The 19,357-nt window shown below is 30.8% G+C and overlaps 1 protein-coding gene across 7 annotated transcripts in view; it reads left to right on the top strand.

Annotated features, from left to right (window-relative positions):
* The window catches only part of LOC123706842 (protein sprint), a 171,001-nt gene that overhangs the window by 65,113 nt on the left and 86,531 nt on the right, over positions 1–19,357 (top strand). For 3 of the 7 annotated variants that reach the window (XM_045656391.1, XM_045656399.1, XM_045656343.1), the window contains exon 1: positions 13,756–13,912. The exons of the other annotated variants lie outside the window; for them this stretch is intronic. The gene's annotated coding sequence lies outside the window, so the exon portion shown is untranslated. Of the gene's footprint in view, positions 1–13,755; positions 13,913–19,357 lie in introns of those variants that run through there. 7 annotated transcript variants of the gene reach the window in all.

Raw genomic sequence — 19,357 nt, 5'->3', positions numbered from 1 at the left:
CGCCATTGATATTTTTATATATATTTATAATACAAACATTAAGGTGGAAATGAAAACTTAAATATGTTTATTCAGCTGAAGTTACAAATTAGAATTGAGATAAAATTATCTTTTTCATGTTTTTTTATTTATTGTTGTCATAACATTATAAATTCTAACGATTAAGTTCAGATTTTTTAAAAAGCATGTGTTTCATTAAAAAGCTTCTTTTGGGATACAACCCAATGCCATATATATATATATATATTAACCGCTGGTATTTAAAACCTAAGTGGCAATCGATGTGTGTTTATATAAAGTAACTACTTATTACTTACAGATAAAAAATGTTTTATCAGCAATTATTCTTATGGCACTTAAAAACGAAATTAGCGTTACTATACAACACTTCCTTTATGATCTAAATAAACAATGCTGCAAGTTTAACATACTGAAAAGTGCTCGGTAATATTTACAGATATGAGCTTAAACTTATTCACTCCCAGACAGTTTGAAAGACAAATTAATAGACTCACTGCGCTATAAATTTACATTCGACTAATGTTTATTATGCAGTCGTCATGTTATGAATATTTAGTTGAAAGCATTTCAGTAAGTGAGATTATTACCTAGAGTATTGCTCAACGAAGCTGTCTTTATTAATTTAAACTGAAGCACTTATATTTATAATACACATACTGTGGATAGGCACAGATAATTTCTTTACTTAATTATTGTAACATTGTAATTTTGTTTTGTGTTAAAGGTTCGCATGTGACAAAAATCTCCGCAAATCTCGGTTCTGCACCATTGGGTTGTCTTTCTATTGGCTATACAGGCTCCCTTACTCCGAACAATTATAGGTAAAAACGGTAAATAAAAGAGACGTAGAAACGTGACTTACAATATTAAATGACGCCCCTAAATGTTTACTAATCATAAATCGTAATGTATAGTAGTTGACCATAGTTACGAAAGCCAGACTATCTACTTCTATCTTCAACACTATATGTAATTATTCATTGAAATGAAACAGTATGTGTCTAACAAATAAAATCTACAACTCCTAACATTTATGACTGGTGTTAATAAAAATCCATACAGTATGTCAGAAAATAAGAATTTGTAAAAGAAAACATACATTTATTTTACATACTGTTTTAAAGCATTTATCATTAGAAGTAATTATTTTAGCCGTATTTCTATTACTGAAAATGAATAATAGAGCGTCTGTAATACTTTAATGAATAGTGTCTAAGGGCTAGTGTTTAGGGACACTTGAAGTACCTGAGAAGGTCGTCGCAAAGTTAATTGTCTAAATAATTGGATTGTTGTGAATAGTTTTGCTCCAGGGTGTGACAAAATTTCTGTTACAAAGGAATTTCAGCTTCACAGGCACTTTGTGAATTACTTAGCTGAGGGCTATGCTAATATTTATAAATTATGTATGTTATATTAATATGGTGAATTATTTACTTGCGTGCATTTTTTAAAACTAATTAAAACACGGTTATTTACCTCGCGTCAATTCGTGATATTTTTTTTTTAAATTTATAGCACTCTACTCCCCTGCCATATTCAAGTCCAGGGACTTTTTATACCACATTTTTTAACAGTACAAAGTCGCGCAGGTCACGTACACACTTTTCTTCACATCGAGTCCAAATACGGATTCCAAGGATTTTATAATGAAATTCTTTCTTCCATGACACTTGCACTATAATAATTCACGCAATTTTAGTTCCTTTGATATTTACGAAAATGAGGTAGAAAATTTGTTAAAAAAATTTAAAACATAAATTTTCGGTTTATTTCCAGTTCCGAGGAAGAAAATATTATTTCCTGTGATTTATATTTCACTACTTATGTCTGTTATTTACTTTTTATTCCGTATCTTCTATAATTACTATTTTTAATTGATTAATTAATGAGGACTGGATGTTGACGTTGCGCCTACCCGCAGCATCAGTCATTCGTGATTATTGTATACAAGTAGTATACATGAAATATCGGCACATAAACGGTTGTATCTGGATTTGAGAAAATATCTTTAATTTCATACTATTAAAGTATATAATATTGTTTAAAATTGACTTGTATTTCCCGAGAAAATGATTCATACACAACTGGTAGATTGTACCCTTGTCTTTTCTCGGAAATCGCAGACAAAGGGTACGAAACAATTCACATGAATGTTACACCTCATGATTACGACAAACGTATACTGTTATGGTACCAAAATGATAAGATGTGTGTAAGACACAATGTGGAATAAGTGATACCTGTATCTTATATTTCATAACAAACGTATTTTATACGTATGTATAGCGACTTTGGTAGCCCGTAGTTTTAATAAATAAATTAAATACTGTAATTTTTGTAAAGTTTCCCGAATATATTGAAGACACTGACAGAGTACTGTCAGAAAACATTCAGATTAAATCTAAAATCAGGCTTAGTTAAGTATATTCTAATACCGTAATATAGCTTACCTATAATGAATACATAAGACTCAGTAAAATAAGCATGTCTAGAATGATACAGAAAATAGTTATTTAATCTGAATGCATTTTACCTTAGAAAACGTATAAAAGGTTTGTTGTGAATACGTAAGCTGAAACACTCGGCCTCATTAGCAGCCACTTGTCTTCGTAATGAACATTTCCTGATACACTACCTAGGTCACAGTTCAGCTATATGACTTTAAGAGTCCAAGTTGTATATATCAACCAAGATCGGGATAATCTAGACAACAACTACTACGATATCATAAATACCTACCTCAAATCATATAAATGTATCTTGATATTACAATGAGTTTTCGCATTGATATAGGCAGAACAAGACGTGAGTGAATTTTTACGGTTGGCAAATCACAAAACTAAATAAAATGTGTACGCGCATATGATTCTAAGAATCGCCCTGGGCTTTCTTCGTATTTTTTGCAGGTTTACGGTCACAAAGTTGCTCCACGCAGTTACTTTCTTTGTGGTCCAACATACGTCTATGATCGGATCATAGACAACCAGAGACTAAGAACAAATGACAATTTTATCGGGATCTGCGCTTCGACTGGGAATCGAACTTCATACACCAAGCCAAGTACGAAATCACTTAGCTAAAATTAGCAAAAAGAAAATTATAGCCTAACATATGCTTTATAAAATTATTTTCTTTCTAAAGTTACTACATAATATCCTAAAATCACGCACCAAAGGGCAAAAGTATTTTGTATAAGTTATTTCACTTTCATGGTCAACTTCGTATTTCGCTGAAGTATTTACAAACCGTTTTGGATATTTGCATTAAAAAAAAGCGATCGTTCGAACCGTTTCAAAAGAATTATTTAATTTGTAATTTCTCGTTATAATTATTCTATTTATAATTCAAATTCTTATAACACAGATACTTCTCCTTAATATTTCATGTAATGTTAAAGCTCTTCGATCATACTGTCTCATCTTACACATAATTTGTATTTGACCAGCTGATAAATATTTAAATCCAAAATATTTTTTATTATTATTATTATTTTGTTTGTGTCGTTAGTAATAAATGTTATGTCTATATCAAAAGATGATCCTTAAGGTAAAGAATCATCTTTTGAATTTTAATTTATGGAATACAATTTTTTATATTTTGAATCGGCTTTAACTATTTTTCTGTTATCTTAATTGTACTTATTTACCAGGACTGGTTAGACAATTTGAATTTATTTGTTTTTCTAGATACAAGAAACATACTTTTGTCGCAATCCTGATCCGTGAAAATTAGTACTCAATATTAACCTCTTTTCCAGAACAAAGCAAACTAAATAGAGTTTGAACGAAATTGTTTGCTGAATCTAAAAGCGATTGTCAATTCGTGTTGATGAGTAGTGATTGGGTTCAATTAAAAGCAATTTTGTTGAGGAATTGGGTCGTGATTTGTCTAAACGCCACTTTATTTGATTGGTAATGAATAGCCTCGTTGAACGTTTACCAAACTACTTTACGCTTACAAAAATACTTTTTGGGACCGCAAAAAAGTATTCATAATAATAAATTTGAAGTCTTACAAAAGTATTCATAATATATTTAAAACTAAAACCGCGCTACTACGAAGAAATCGTAAAATACCTAATTACAACTATCTAATATTTAGGTTTTACCGATTAGCATTACTAGTTTTCTCATTTATTATTATAAATTATTCTCCTATAATTCTATTATGTACAAATAAGTACATTTACTTTATATTGTCCTTTGTTTACGTGCGTGATAGCGAGACTGACCACAGTTCATGAACAGATATATAGACATCGAGATACAATTGTGTAAATAGTAACATTAATCTTTAACATTCTTATTACTTCATTTTACAGTTGAAGTCTAGACGTAATATAAGGCTTCTAAACAAAAAAAGTCTATTCAAGAAACAGATAGGATGGCCAAAGACGCGAAGCCATGAGGGGTCGCAAATATTTGCTTCAATTAGCCGTCTACGACCCAACTCAAACAAATAGTGATCACCAGATTGAGATTGACATTCACTGTGTTGCTATATCATTGATAGATATGTTTCCATAACAGAAAAAAATATCGTAACAGGCGGGAAAAATATATTTTAATTTGACAATAAATTGCGTATAAAAGTCTAATTTGTCTTTTTGGGTCAAAATAGAACTTGTTTAGTACAAAAAGAACAACATCTGTATATAAACAATTATGTGCAAGAATATGAAGGATCTCTATGATAACAACTCCATGAGAGTTCAGTTCTATGGAAACTCTACAGAGGCGTCAAAATAAAGGCTCAATTCATTCATTAAAATCAGTTGCATTGTTATTATTTAAAATTCATATAACAAGACAATCAATACATTTTTAAAAGCGGAAGTTCCGTTTGACTATGCGTCGAATAATTACTTAACCAGAAACGACTTTCATTGTTATTAATTAAGCAAACACTGTAATTTATTTGTTGCATTTCATTACCTATTTTATACATCTATTTTAAAGAATCCAATAAAATTGATAGCCTAGTGGGGATTATATATAGAGTTCAGGTTGAGGCCTTCCTAGTAAGTCAAAGACCTGTATCAGGGACTTCTTTAATTAACAATGTTTTAGCAAAATAACTAACAAAGTTGGTTTTAAAACGAGGGTAGTGAAAAATAATAATGTAATGATGACTGTGTGATTGTGTTTACGTGAATGAAGAAAAAAGTGAATGTGTGCGTGAAAAAGGTGGAGGAAAAATTTATAATAAAAGGTTTAGTTCTGCTTCTGTTGTGTTATAGTTGATATATATGTACCGAGCCCATGGTTTTACATTTGTGCCTATGTAAGATTATATAAGTTAAGTGCTTTATTGAAACTATTGTAGAGATAGGCTGGCCGATTATTGTATTGATTATGTGCAATGATAGTCTTGCAAATTAGGTAGCTTATTATATTTGGTTGAGCCCACTATTCAGTGGGAAATCTTTTTTTTATTAACAACGTGGAAGAACCCCATGATGTCAGGGGTGTGATTCCGTACTCCACATACATAGAAAAACAAAAACACATCAGTATCTAATGAAATATTAAAAAAAACTTATGGTAACGATACAACTTCGTAACATACAATTTTAAAAATCTGAACACGCCATGGAAAGAAATGATAAGGATTTTCTTTCCTCGACGTTCATTATTTTTGTCGTCTACCAACTATCGTCCCCTTGACAATGTGACCAGCCTCCAGCCGACAGCTTTAATTAAGCACGACTTAAGAATTTAATAGCTTTTAAGAATGTTTCTACGCCTACATTTTTAAACGCAGTCTGGAAACTTTGCCACAGCTTTGGCAATGAATGTGGGAAAGAAAGTTTTTGTAATCATATTAAAAAAAATAAAAAGCCGTTGTGCCATGTCTGTATGGTATTGTTTAGTGAGAGCAATGTACAGGTTCGAGTGTATAATAGAACTATTCGAATACAGTATCGGATCAAGACTTTTTGTTTAGATTTTTATATAGGTACCTCGGAGTTACGCCAGATAATAACTAAATTTGAATTAAATAATTATTATATAATTTTGCATTCCAATCGATTTACGATATTTTAAAATTTGAGTGTTTCACTGCCTACCAGATTATATGTATATAGAAAATTGTCTAACCATAGATTTTGCTTTCGCGAAAGGTCTTGTTTACTCGTATATTGCTCTTACTTAGTCTTTTGTACATCATTAAGACTTACTAATATATGCTAATTATTTAAAATTATACATATATTAATAATGTTTTAGAAATATTTTGTATGAAACGTATTTATAGAGTAAGCCAATGCATCTTTTATAAGCCTCACTCGACCCACGTTACGGTGCGCCTAGCAGCGTTTATCCATTATACATGCGCACTATTGCTCTGAATAAAAATCCAGGCGATTTACTTGCATCACTGGCTTGTAAGCATATTGAATAGGAACATTTCTATTTACAAAGATATTTTTTGTTTCAGGTATATAAAGATTTAAACTGGCATTGCGCTAAACCAGAGCTTCATCAGAGGTATTGTATTTCATTTTGTTCACACAAACATGAGTTTTAAGGGTCAGAGTACCAACAAAGTATTAACAACAGAGACAATTACATCAGACTTCGTACAACTCAAATACTGACTCTTTTCCACATAAGGTAATCAAAATTAACTAGAAAGAGTCTAAGGCATACTTTTGTTATAACAGTGAATTAATTTCTTATTTGTCTTTTTTATATAATTAATACGCCTTATTTTGTGAAGCAAGGTTTCAAAGTGTCATAACTAACTAATCGACAGACGTTTAAAGCTTTATCGACCACATTCATAAATAAAAAACTAATATAGACATGTATGTGCCATACATAGTCCAGGTGTTATTGTGTAGTTCTATCACATTATAATCGCTTGAAAATAACATCTCCTATTTTCTGTTTAAATTAAACAAGTCTAAATGCGATGGGTTGAAGTAGTTTTTATTGTAATCACATCTTAAAAGGAAGCTGTACTTAAGTTTAAGTGAGACATTCATTTTAAATTGTTCTTATTAGTGCAATGATAGTCGCTTAAACAAAACGTGTACCCGAATTTAGTTCTTACGTTTTAGCCATTACGTTCTACATTTCCTAAAAATAATTTAAGTTTTAATGAATTTACTCTCAGGTAACAAAGGGTCCATTTAGGACGTTCTATTGAATGAGCGAATATTGTAAGGGCGCTTTAGTGGTAATAAAATTAAGCACGACTCCAGCTTCTAAGTACAGGTGAGAGACAGGAACATAAGAAATTCTTTCGCGTAAACAATACAATCTATATTTGTACTATATTATCAATGCTTTTATAGCATCTTACCATCAGTCTGTTTTTTTACGAAGCAAAAGCGAAGAATACAACCTAAAGTGAGATTTCTTTTAAGATTAGTAGACTTACTATGTATGTGAATGCTCCTATTATCTTACAATAATTAACTTTAACTAAATAGCCATAAATATATAGGAGTATGAGTGGCAGAGAGTTTATTGCCAGTTTTTCTAGTCCTTTCTAAGCCCATTTAAGAACTGGCAGTAAATCGAAATTTAGAAGCATATGATTATCTGATGTTTATTTGTGTACATTAGGTTACCAATATTAGTTATGTGATCTGACTTAACGAATATAAGTTTTTGGTTGTTTGAGATATGTGTTTTAAGGGGCTGACGCAAACTACATACTAAACGCGATATCCAAATGTGCTAACAAATTTTATCAGGCGTTAATAATAATAATGTTACTTTTAATACATCCTGAAACATTATGATCTAGCCTAACTTAAGTAATTCGTATTAATCTATTGTACTTATAAGCATATTTATAGTTTAAGTAAAATACAAATAGTAAAATAAACAAAAAACATGACAGTCCTTTTTTATGTAAAACGGTCTTGAACTGAACTGAAAAATTAGTACAGAAACTCAATAATTTTAAACCAAAAAACCAATTTAAAGCCGATGGCAAATAATTAATTAAATTCTTTTCGCTTTTAAATTATTTCTCATTAAGAATCTAGAAAGACTCCTTATTGATTAAAACTTTTTAATTGGTTGATTTGTGAAGTGAAAGCTATTGAATCTTAATTATTCTAAAGATCGTTGGAAATTCTTTATAATTGTCTACGACTCTTAAATTTTCCGCTAAAAAGGTCAGTTTGAGTTTCTTGGTTCTAAAATATTTTGACTAGCACCAGATGTTATTATTAAAAATATTGCTTTAGCTTACAAACAATTGTCACTGAGTGTTGAAATTAACTCCTAGACACCATGAGAACAGAACAAACTAGTGTTTTATTACTTTTTAAATTTCGTGAACATAATTTAAAAAAATCAAGAATAAAGAATGCTACTGAACATTATCTTAGCTAAGGTCAATTGTTTGTCTTGCAATAATGTGTTTGATATGGCTTAGTTACATTATACACTTCTCAGTTGTTTTTTTTTTAGTTGGAATTATCGTTTAATGAATTAATATAAATCCTGTATGCTATTAGAATTATTAACGTACTTTAAAATTATTAAGTATATTTCTTTATAAAGTAAATACGCTAAAATTGTGATAATATTATTATTGAGTTTGATTCCATCACTTTTATTTCAACATGCTTCTTACTTGTTTCATTAGTCACGCATTAAAAAATCATCTAATTAATTTTAAAATAATTTTTACTTCTGACTTGACACATTATTATGTTAATTACATTGTAATCAGTGTAAAAACACTATTATGATTGTGTTTATTTTTAAACTTTATGTGTTCTTTATTTGTTATATGTTGCCGTCTAACGTATTAAGTTTATTTACTAGAAGGCAATAGGAATTTTTATTTATTTTAGCCTCACCATATCCCAGAAAATTGGTAAGGCTTTTCCTTAAAAAATAAAGTGTCCTCTTTATTGCATAACTGGTAAGTGGGTAACGATAGTTGTTACAAAGTGCGCCAATTTTGTCAAATTTATGATATGGCTCGCTGCCTCCGTTTATGGTTTTACAACATATTTATCGTTTTATGACGTAATGGGGTAATACAACCATGATTTTTACTGTTTGATATTATGGTAAGTTATGAAATTGTTTTAATGGTTTTGATAGGGTTTCTGTAACTTACATGGCAATATGTTCACAGGATATATGAAAACCTATTGTCGAAATTACCTGTACTAGAAGAGAATTAACAAGGGTTATGAAAATATCAACCGGCTAAAGAAATACACAAAAACAACATTTATAATAGTCGAATAATAACACACTAGTGTACCGGTTAATACGTTTTTTGTTGTTGTACATTTAAAATGAAAATCACAATAACTGAATATGTTGAAACGGATCAAACGACCATCACAATCAACAATGAACCATGAATCATCTACAAAGCTAGTAAAATCCTATTCTTAACGCATTATGTCTAAATCTGAAGTTAAAAAACCGATAATCACAGATTTCTACACACATGATGCATGCGTGTGAGCATCCAGTGTTCACGGACGTTCGCCTCATACGCGTCAATGTCAGTTCGTGAGCGAACTTTCAAAGTAATTAAAGTATCTTGTTTCATATTTCAAAACCATGTAATTACTTGTCTCCGTGGCTCATATGGTAATGCAAAAGGTGTTGTGCCTGCCTTGGGTTCGATTTTCGAACAAACAACTGTCTCTGAGAAATTATAACTGAATCTAATTAGCAATGTGTCCGCATATGCCATATTTACTACAATGCACAGCTGCATTCGTCGACTCGATACAATCCATTTGCAAAATTTACCTGCGTAGCTCAGGGAAGTCGACACTATATGGACAGCCGATAATTATATAAAATATGTAAGTAAATTATACCTGGGAAAAGAAATGTAAGACTTATTCAATAGGAGGAAGTGAAAAGCGCGTTGACTCTCATGTTATCAAACTAGGAAGAACGTGGAAAGTGTCAGTGACGGTTTATAATGCTATGTACGATTTTATTAAGATGTCTTATTCCAAATAAAAATTCTCTAAAGACCACAAAATCCGTTTGTTTAAATAGGGTAGTTTCAAATTTATTTGTAATTTTTAAAATGCTATTCTAGTTTCAATTAAGGTTTAACGTTAAGGATATTCAGGAGGCATTCATTCTCTTAAGGTACGATGAGACCCTGCATCTTACTTAACTATTTTGTACTAATTAAAAACACCATTTCGTATAGCAAAGTTCAGAGCCAAGTGGGCGATCCACAAAGTCCACATCAACTACTTCCCACACGACCACATCTCAGACGGAGTCGCTGAGAGTAGCTTTCACATTCTACTGGAGCCGTAAATTAAAAAAAAACGTCTTCCGTTTAGCTATTTACTGTGCGTGTACTTATAGTTTTAATCAATTTCCATAGAAAATAAAATTAAGAGCTTTATTAATGATGCAAAATTGAACGCGAAACTTATTAATTTACCGGAAATTTAAATTTCAATAATATTCATTTTACGACCATCACTATTGAGTTTACGAGGAACGAAATTAAAATTTTATTTACTCATTAAAATTGTTAGTTTGGAGTTTGTATACATATATGATGCAGGTTTATTGCTATTAAATCTGTAACATAGTAAGTGAAAATCAATTTTTTTACAGAAAGACAAAATACAATAACCCTATTTACTAATACATAATTTATATTAATCATATTATGTATGTATGGTATGTTAATGTTTCGATGATTCATGTGCACTTTTTACTTTTCATGTATCCTTTTTGTAATTTAGTTTGATTTTTTGTTCCTGTTTAGTTTTGTCTCAATAACTATGTGTAATATATATTTATGCACTTCTTACCTACCTTATCTAATATAATAAATTTTTTTCTCTTCTCAGTGGTTGCCTGGAAGAAATCGCTCGAAAGCTATAAGGCCGCCAGTTTTAATTTAATTATGTTCACTTTATAAATAAATTACTCATTCGTCTCTTCGTGTCAAATTGTGATTACGCTGTGTATCTAAATCATCGGCGCTTTGCTTAACAAGATGTTATTAAAACTAGTTATGAATGGGACAATTCTTGCTATATGCTCTGTGATACAGCGCGTGATAAAAGTATTTCGGAATTAAAAAAAATAGGTTTTTAAGTACATTGATTGTTTAATAAATTATAAAAGAAAAATGCCCGTACTTTGTAATTTCTGATTTTACACATTGAGACAATTAGATCGAAATTGCATATCAAAACATCAGTATCACACGCTATTGGATGATACAGGGTAAGGATTCTGATAGAAACATATAAAATTCAATTATCTACTAACACGAAGAACGTTCGTCGCATTTTGTGAATTTTTGTAAAATAAACACGGGATAAATCGAATGATTGGATTTAATTATGTCGAGGCTGAATAGTAATTCTGATAATATTTTGTAATATCTTAGGATATAATGAAATAGTCATATAATACGAGTGTCTTTAATTAAGATAATTTTTTTCTCAGTGAGGCAGTCTTCACTAGAGTTTGAAGTATGTATAATCTTGTCTACGAAGCAATTTTAGATTTTCAGTATAATTTATGCAGATCACAAAACAGTGTTGGCCTAGTGGCTTCAGCGTGCGACACTCTTCCCTGAGGTCGTAGGTTCAATCCCCGGCTGTGCACCAATGGATTTTCTTTCTATTTGCGCATTTAACATTAGCTCGAACGGTGAAGGAAAACCGACATGCCTTAGACCCGAAAAGTCGACTGATCACCTTCTTGCCTATTCAATTTACAAATGATCATGAAACATACAAAATCTAAGGCCCAGACCTAAAAAGGTTGTAACGCAATTTATTTAGTCCGCTGGCAGTCTTCACTAGAGTTTGAAGTATAATCTTGTCTACGAAGCAATTTTAGATTTTCAGTATAATTTATGCAGATCACATGCCCTTGTCATGTTAAATAGTTTCTCTGCGTTGAAAGCGTCGCCCCCATTGTGTATTGTAATTGACACTTTGACAATAATCACTTTCCAGTCCCATAATATGTGATATCCAGTGAAAGTGTGAAAGTGTAATTGATTAAACATATGTAATAAGGTGGGTTATATAATTTTAACTGCACTAATTAAAAGCGCATCTAGAGTTTCATAGAAATTATCCTCATTTAGTAATTAGGATTAATAATGACTTATAAATATAATTTAATATACATTAATAAATGTAATCTTATCGTAACCTTTAGTTGTGATTTTAAATCTGATCATAGCTTTTCAGTTTATTCGTTACTAACAATAAAAATACCTCTTTATAAGATTAGTAATATCCATCCCACTTTGATTTCGAAACCGTTATTAAACAAAAGGACTAAATTTTATGATTTTTGCATCATTATTTATCTCTTTATAAAAAAATAAGTAACTTATCAGAGATTATTTATTAAATAGTCGGCTTCTTTTTAAGGTGTGAACTTATATAATTTATTATTTTCTATGATTACATTTTTATAGGGACTTAATTTTTTATAGGAACACTTTTGAAATATGTAATGTTTTCAATTCAATTCAATTTCAATTATGTAATGTTTGTTTAAAAACAATGTTATATTGAAAATTGAATTCTAGCTATTATAATTTATTTTAAAGAAATTTTATGCACAGGTCAATTAAAAGAAATCTAAATATTAAATTCAACTAAAAAATAAAATTAACTGTGGCAATACTTAAAAACAAACTTTAACAAATATAAATAGTTAAATAATTTAAATTAATGTCAAAATATGTCTACACAAATAGTTACACTTTTTTATAAACTTCTAAGTCAATTTCGTAAATGATAGGTGACAACTTGTTTAGTAACGGTTTGGCTAATAACTATGTTATAAATTTCAATTGAGTACGGTTTAAATTTAGCGCTGTCTACCAAAATACTGGGAAATTAAATAGAAATATTAAATTCCTTCCGTAGATTTTGATGATTTAAACAAAATGGCATTGATAACTATATTTAGTAAAAATTCGTTTAGACGGTTTCGAAATAAAGGTGCGCTATGATGTAATTGGCTAATTTTTTTCTAGAATTTCGCTCCTAATCTGCAGGTCGTATTTGCATACAGTATGCAATGTATGTTGTACTAGCCTTTGTAAGTACATTAGGTATTTTTGCATACGAATGCCAAGATGACATGCCAAATATACTATGTACTTTTAAATATTTTATGAAAAGCCATTGATTTAAATACTATTCAACTCTTTTCACTCATACGAAATTGTGTTAGATTCGACGGCACATAGGGTAAAAATGTACCCAGTCCTGTCGAGAGTGCGAGAAATTTAAAACCAGTTTGAAATTAATTTCACTAGACCACCAAAACGGATTAAACATGTTTATTTTGTTTGTTCTCTGTAAATTCACACACAGTATTAACTATATAGTTCTAATTCTAATTTATCTTCTAAATTAATTAATATACATTTAAATTTATTTTCTAATTCTAATTCTTATTCATCCGTTCATTTTTGATCAGATTTAAATAAGAATTAGAACAGTTAACGATTATTGACAAGGATAAAGGACAGCTTTATTTATACGCCACAAAAACTCGACCAACTTTTTGCGATCGCTCCAGATTACATTATCTTAGGCCAGGTGCAAAACCTGTTTCACTTTTGCAATCGGAACCTTCGAACATTGCAATTATATAATTATTTTTTCAACATTTAAGGGTTATTGTAATCCACGGACATGCGTATTCGAGCGAGACAGCGAGCTACTGTTTTTGTCGGCAGTCTATGCCAGTTGCGCCCCGGCCGTCGCGCGTGTCAGTTGTTTGTACACATATCAAATTTCAACACGAAATTTTGATTTTGTCGTCGCATTGTGAAGTGTATCGTGCTTTTATTGGTAATTGCATTTATTTTGTGCTTGTTATGTTATAGTGTTTTAGTTGTGTTTCACATTTTGCAACGGTTTATAGTACGTATTATTATTTTTTGTATGTAACTTAGATGTATACGAATGTCCTTAATGTTATCATCAACACAGTTTTATCATTGATAAGTCTTATCGAATATTTATTATTTAAGTAATGGTGATGCGTTGCACGACTGTAGATCGAGTCCTTTGAATGCATTTATGAGTTTTTAATACATGAATTTCTTATCAGTAGTTTCGAAGCATTAAATCTTTAGTTGAGTGTAGCAGTAATAATATTATACATAATGCGACTAGAAGTTATATATATTATTTGGTTGCTATCTAATCTTAAATACCTCCAATCCAACCATTATATTATCTTATTACTATTGAAACTTCTTTACTAATTATTCAATTATTGTAAATTAAAACTAGATTTAATATCTTCGTAAATTTCACTGCGCATACCTTAAGTTCTATCTTTCCCGAGACCTCAATCTGTCAATATCTGGGCGAATGAAATAATGATCAGAATATATTTGAGTTTAAGAGAGGGGACCCTTGAAATTGATCGTCCCCAAGCTCCTGTTTACCGTATTAAGAGATGGTCTTAATTGAACAAATTTGATTTTGTAAAATTTACATACAAAATGCGAAAGTCGTTAAAGCATTATTATAATAAATTCTTTATGTCACCTTAATATTTAATTGGCATTATTTAATAAAAAAAACATATTTACGTTTACTATAAGAAATATGTAAACGGAATGTCTAAAATATTGTATTCTATTTACATACATACCTATTATAAAATGGTTTAATTTACTATTGAAAATGGCCCACGAAACTGGTTACTGCTATACAATAACCATAATACAATTACTTATCCTAAATCTTCTTTTTTGTATTATTGTGCTAAATCCGCAACTATGGAAATCGGGCACGACTTGCGCACGCGTCTATAAAAACAGTTTTATTATCAACTATTCACCAACGAGTACCAATTGTATCTTTGTTAGACCCTTTTTTTGGGCCCATTGTTGGGTATGGGGTGTAGGTCGTTGACATTGGCCTTCCCCCTGCCTGTTTATGATTTGCGAGGTTTTCAACGCATGTCGAATTAGCAATATATCATTTCTAATGCGATTTGTGATAATGATTTTTTATAATCCCTCCCGCTAACTTATCTGTTCGGTCCTAGTGACCTACAGCTGTCTAAAGGCAACAATAAATGATTTTTATTTTTTCACTTCAAATTCAATAACAGTCGTCATACAATATCTTTTTCAAGCTATTTTATTTGATTTTAACGTAAAACTTTAAAAATGAAATTCTTATGTATTACTTTAATATTCTAATAATCAAACATACCTGTCTTTAATATCAATCATTGCGTTAAACATATAATATCAAAAGATAAGAATGTTCCTTGTATTATTACGTTTCATAATCATGCTAATCTGTAATTTCACTGGAGAGAAATTTTATACCCGCGTTGTTTATAAATAGTGTTCTCACATAATAAAAACAATGAAAAACATTCATAAAATTATTGTGGAAGACGTGAAAGAGCATCTATGAATGAAACAAGGTTTTGTTCGGTTCTATGACCTGTATAGTAGCAATTTTGTTGGCCAAACTTGCTAGATAGAAGTAGTGTTTAGGTTATGATCTGCAAAAGAACTTGCTCGAACTTTCTCCCACTACGCATAATTTGGTCCAGTTACGCTAGACTATTTCTGATGTATTTTATATTTATAGCCTTTATAGTATATTTTTATCGGAATTCTTATCCTTCGTTTTCTTCAGACATCTTCAGACATAGCAAATGGCAAAAACAAAGCGAGATTAAAATGAACCGTTATTTTAGAGAGGCGTAGAGATTAACTTGTGAGGGCAACAATCTATGATAAATGCTGCTACTATGGATTGCGCAAGCGGCCTACTTTACGCACGTGTTGTCAATTTTGCAACATTTCAGTCAATAACGATGAGACATTTCCTTCAAGCGATCAAAGGGTAAAATGTACCTAAATTCTAAAATCCTTAAAATTTACGCGAGCTTTCTGGTATTATACGGCCAATGGTATGTGTTTGGTCTCTCTGAGAAGCTTTTACTTCGTATTACTTTTGATACAATATTTGCAATACTTTATTTACGACTTAAAAAACGAGGACACAAACACGTTTATTGATTCTAAAATGTATGTTTGACTCTGTATAATCAGTAAACGGACCAAGTCTATCATGGGGCCGTTGCACTGCGCGATGGAATGTGTCCGATTGTTACGAAATGCCATGACTTGCAATCGATGTCTCCTACGAATATACAATCATTATTTAGCGACATGCTCCTCTTGGTTGTTACTAACGTTGACGAAGTTCGAGAAGAATCAGATTGCTAACTAGTCTTAATAAAAACTCTATCAACGCAATACAAAGAAGTCTATACGTATATTTCTTCTATAGACGTTAAACGCAAAATATTCAATATCAACTTTAGGCTTAGATATACGTTTATAATGGGTTTTAAAAACGTTTAACGAAAAGATTTAGTACAGATACAGAGAATATTGAGTGTGACACTAGTAGTATAATGATGTAATAATTATAAAATCACGTTAAAGGTTTTTATTGTTATTATATTAATTTTCCTTGATTTTTTACTTCTGATCCTTATATGGAGCATTCACTGTTACGTTTAAAGGCACCCATTGTTTCATCTCCATATACTGCACATAGCGGTCTTGTGCCAACTCTGGCCAAATTCTTGGAAAGATTTAATTGCCTGCTCGCTGTCTTCAATATTAATCAGATCCAGTCTAGCTTGTTCTCACTGCAGATTTCTTAGCTCTAAACGAGTTTAAATAAAACTCTTTATCAAATACTAGTGAAATCGTTTGTTCGTAAAAAAATAGTTACTTTCTTTGTGTATATCACAAAGAAAATACCATTGATAAGGTACTCGTACATTTCTATTGATAATCATATTTTGCTAATTTATGCTACCTGCTTTCATCTTAATATGTATTGTTTACAATTTTGCATTTTCATTCTCCAGTGACTTCTGCCACACAATGCTCTTCTACAGTGGTGGTCAGCGGGTAATTTTAAGACGGCTTACCATCTTGTACCTGCCTCCAATTATTATCCTCTAAAATAAGAACCTATATTAATAATTAAATCCCATATATATGCGAACGAACGACGGTGCAACTTTTTTATGTCACCACTAATTTAAGGAAACGTAGGACAATGGACGGCAACGGAAACTATGGTAAACTTTTTAAATTTTTATTCTATGGCTAAAGTAACCGTCAACGCTTAATAATGACTGGACTACGGCTGTTTCTGTTCCGTATTTAAACCCTGATTTTATATCATAACAGCATCTTTATGGAAACGATAAATTAATTGTCTGTCAGAATAGCTGTTAAGCTTTTAAAAAATAAACTCGCTTAGAATAATAAATGCTCTCAAAAGGATAAGAATGGCTCGTTATTTTCTTTTCAATGATTAATGGGCGAACACTTTTCCGGAAGTTACATCCTTCAACAAATTGTGTTGTTTATCTCAAGTTTTAAAGAGCTTCTAACTTATAATTAAGTTTGATTTATATTTTTGAAATATATTTGATTATGGCGAGTCTTTGTCTCAGATACGATAAACTTGGAGAAACTGATCGTAGTTGGTAACACAGAAGGCAAAAGATAACGTGGCCGTTTGCCGCGGCCGAAGTTGAACTTCCGTCTACCTGGTTCGACTGGACTCATCTTCCTTAAAACTGTATACCATTATTATAAGAGAGGCGCTGGACGGAAACCGGTGAAAACAGATTGTCTGCGCCAGATGTTTCCTTGCTGACCACGACGTTTAGTGTTACCGACTGAAGATAGAGAGTGGCGAATCTGAAATTAAATATGACGATATATAAGATATGACATAAGCCTATGCTCACTAACTTCTTAAAAACAATTTATAAGGACTTTATCCAGCAAAATTCATTTATATTGAACACCGTTTTCCAAATTACGCTAAATAATAAACGAACATTTTATCTTAGTTGTATTAGCTATTATAATAATAAGTACAGAAAATGGTGTGTGAATTGTGAGGCTCCCGCTTTTCAATTGTTTCATTTTTATCAGTCTTCTATCGAGAAACAATTATAACGCGGTATACTGGACTAGATCTTCAGGCTACACGCCATCTGCAACTAAGGTAACAGAACCTGAATGCACAATAAATAATAGTATAGATCTATATCCATGTAATATATAATAGTGTAAGTTAGTTTGTTTGGTTAAGCGCGCCTATCACGGAAACTACTGCTTTGAATTGAAATATTTTTATTTATGCTCTCAAACATCATGTTAAAACTGCGACTATCAAGCAATTATGAAATTTGTGAGAAATAAAAAAAATCGTGTGAAAAGGACATGAGTACTTACGAATAAGGTGCAGCGCCAATAAGATTTCGTGTTGATTATACGTAATGAAGTTGCAACGCTGCAACCGACATTACGCTGGTGAGCCGACAAAATTAAACTAACAAGCGACTTCATTTAAATTAATTCGGAAATTAAAAACCTTATTAGATATTTTGAATTTGATGATTTGTATTTCCTCATAACATCCAACCACGATTTCTGATCCTAATAGTTATCATGATAAATGTAATTTGATAACATTATATAAGAGGTATATAAATATTGGACAAGAATCGGATGTCGCGAACACATTGTGGCAAAGCCTTCCTGCCTACATCGTGATCGGAATACTAATAATATACTCCAGTAAAAGGTTTTGGACCATTTACTTGTCAGTTTTAGTCAAAACACTATTTTGTTATTCAATTTGTATTGTTGTTTATAAAAACATCACGTACGTTTTATAACGTTTAAACGTATATTTATGGTGTATCTTTCGGCATTTTTGAATAATCTTATCGAATATTTGCAAACAGAAACGTCGACTCTTGCTTGACTTTTATACCAATGTCATTTGTTCTTACAGATATTTACCGAGTCTAAACGAGTGAAGAAATAATTTAAAAATCCCCAAACTAACATTGACACAAGGTTTAGTTTCGTGTAAATTAGAGCGTATAATATATTCAAAAAACGTAAATGTTTACGTATTCATTGATAAACACACGCGAGACTTACTTGCTTGTGAATGAATAGTTTAAATTTAAATTTATAATTACTATTTGATATAAGTAGTTAAATTGTTTGATTTTGTGGGAAATCTAAACAAATATAAAAACTGTTTTTTTTATTTTTGATAGAAACCAAAATTTATTTATTTTAAAAATCGATTTCATGTACTTTTAGATAAAACTTTATAGAAAATGGCAGGATAATATTAAAAGTTAGATAGTAATAGTAATACACGATACCAATTTCTTAGAAATAACGATACAATAATAACAATTGTTGCAACACAAAACATTAATTAGCAATTAATAATAACGTCAATATCGGAGTTCCTATGGGAAATTAT

This window comes from Pieris brassicae, chromosome 1 (assembly GCF_905147105.1).
Source record: "Pieris brassicae chromosome 1, ilPieBrab1.1, whole genome shotgun sequence".
In the NCBI taxonomy this organism is placed as follows: Eukaryota; Metazoa; Arthropoda; class Insecta; order Lepidoptera; family Pieridae; genus Pieris; species Pieris brassicae.
This window is presented reverse-complemented; position numbering and strand designations above follow the sequence as displayed.